This window comes from Uranotaenia lowii, chromosome 1 (assembly GCF_029784155.1).
Source record: "Uranotaenia lowii strain MFRU-FL chromosome 1, ASM2978415v1, whole genome shotgun sequence".
NCBI classification, from domain to species: Eukaryota; Metazoa; Arthropoda; class Insecta; order Diptera; family Culicidae; genus Uranotaenia; species Uranotaenia lowii.
Genome location: NC_073691.1, coordinates 191,878,934 through 191,881,623, shown reverse-complemented (window position 1 = coordinate 191,881,623; position 2,690 = coordinate 191,878,934).

Below are 2,690 nucleotides of genomic sequence, written 5' to 3'. Positions count from 1 at the left end.
ACAAATTCATCAACCCATCATCGCACCAACAGTCGCTAACTTGATTCGAGAAATAGCATTCGAGCAGTAGGTTGTTACAGGATGCGTTTATGTAGCAACCCGGTAGCAACGCAGCCGATCGTCGCCTTTAGAAAATAAACAAACACAAATACCAACCTGTATGGCAACAATGGGTGTGAAAATCAGTAAATAGATAAAAACGCAACCAATCAAACCATCTAAAATACCGACCGAAATAGCAACGCCCGGTGGGCTTGGTCTTAATAGGTAGTTTCACTGAAAATTTCTTAAATTTTCATCCATCCATCCAAAAGTTCTTCACAAATGGAAGTGTTGCATTTTTTTTTAATACAGTCCTCAATCTTAAGTTTTCGCTTCTTCAAGTTTAGTTTTCGCATGTTCAAAGTAGGCAAACCAAGGTCCATTAGAGTTCCAAATTGGTGTCATATACGAGCATTCAAGTTCATTTCCGGTTCCATGAAAAGCGCGTTAGTTAGAAATGTGACAAATGAACATAAAATGCTCGTATGTTGACAGCTGAATAAATAGACTTGAAACTTAATTTCTATATTAAATAAAAAATACTGTTCATGAATATTTAATACCATCGCAATATTTGTGGTTTGAAAAATCTATAATTTTTTTAATAAACCATCTGATTAGAAGAACAGGAAATTATCGAAAATTGCGAGACAGTTGAGATAATTTTATTTTAGCATAATTAAGTGGAAAAGAAAATTACCGTCAAGATAAATTTATGTAACCAAAGTTATCACACGTTTCAATGGGCTTCCGTTGCAGAAAAAAAATTCAAAAGCGGACAGCAGCTATTTTTTTTTTGATTATCCGCAAATAATGCTCTTTCAAAATAAACCGCTGCCGTAAGAAAATAATTTCACCGTATACTCCCCTTTGCATCCGTTCCAAATAATGGACCTCATTTCTCGAACCGGAGAAGAAGGGGGGAGCAAAAGTTGGACATCATGCAAATGGCGATTACACAATCCGACACAACCAACAACCGATGCTGTCATTCGAGCCCATTCACGCTAATTTGGGAGCGGGAAAAAATGGCTCGAGTTTACCCACATTTCAAATTTATCGCATCACACCGCGATCGATCGGGGACATAAAGTGAAGAAAGCAAAAAAAAAAATACAGACCGAACCTCCACAAGATTACAACATCGAAGCTCGAAAACTTTCTCCGCGAAGCAACCGGACCACGAACAAAATACACGTCACGAGCTAGTTTTGTTTTGTGAAAGAGTAGGTAGGAAGGAAGGGGTGGAAAGGAGGATCTTTGCGCGAGTAAGGCAGGGAAATGAAAAACGAGAAACACGGTTATACAACCTACCTACGTTTGGCAACCGGAGCCACAGATGAATCATCGTCATCGATGACCGCCCGGAGGCTTCGGCTTTTTTTTTGTTGAACTGAATGTTAGGATTGACTTTAGGAGAAGGGTCTAGATATTTTTAGTTGTTTATAAATCATTGAAAAGCACTAAGAAGGATTCAGATATAGCATTTTAAATCCATTTCTGATATAAAGGTATGACTTGAAAATTTGGAATTTGATTTAATATAAAAACGAATCAAACTTATATATTATGATTCAAAATCAGTTAGAACCAATTGATACTGGCTAGACAATACGATTGACTTTCAGGGTTTGACGCAAACTGTTATAGGATTTTAGGTTCAACCACATGGAAAAGTTTTAATCAGAGTATCACTCCGTCTAAAAATTGAACATAAATATGTATGTATTTTTTTCCTGATTTATTACTGATTTTCGAATGTCAACTTTTAAGTAGGCTTTCGGTTTGGCGGTTTATTTTTTTTAATTTTCCTTGTGTGATCTAGTACCAATATAAGACAAGCTCATTAAGATTTATTTGATACCAATCATTAAAATTTTAAAAAAAGTTATTTTACAAAACATCGCAACACTAGATGACATTTGAGGCCCTTAGAATTAGAAGGACATTTGTGCCAAAATCATTGATTTCGAGTTTAATTTATCAATCGATTCTTCTTATCTTAATCTACATCTGGTGCAAATTTCTGATTTTTTATTTTTTTTTACACTTTTTCGATTAAATGAAAACTTGAACTGAAAAAAAAATATGAAAAATCGAGCACTTGACAACTTTGAAGCGTGTTTTCTCGAAGATAGCATTTGTTCACTTACCTCCCTCTGATTCTAAAGGCCTCATTTATTAAATAAAATTATCCATGAAACTTTACTGTTTTTCAAAAAAAAAAAAACTCAAAATCGATAATCATTCAAATCAATTCAAATTTGGTTTGTTTGTTTGGAAATGCATACAAAAACAGTCGTGAAAATTTACCTGCCGCAGGTTCGAAATTTGTATGGCGATTCTATAAAATTCGATAATAAATTTAAAACAAACTGTAAAAACGAAAAAGATATGTTTTTTTAACAATTTCTAAGGAATTTGTTTAATAAATAGTATCGTAACATTGTTTAATATTATTTAAAGAATTTAATTGATTACTCAAGGAAATAGCATTTTGGAGCCTATGTTTTCAAAAATTTGGTAGATCAGGACAATCAGGACGCCAAACCTGATTTTAATCTTTTGTCAGATTTTGTCTGTCACGTCTAGTTTTGAGGATATGATGTTTACGAGTTAAAATGAAGTTGAAATGAGTTTTCAATGGA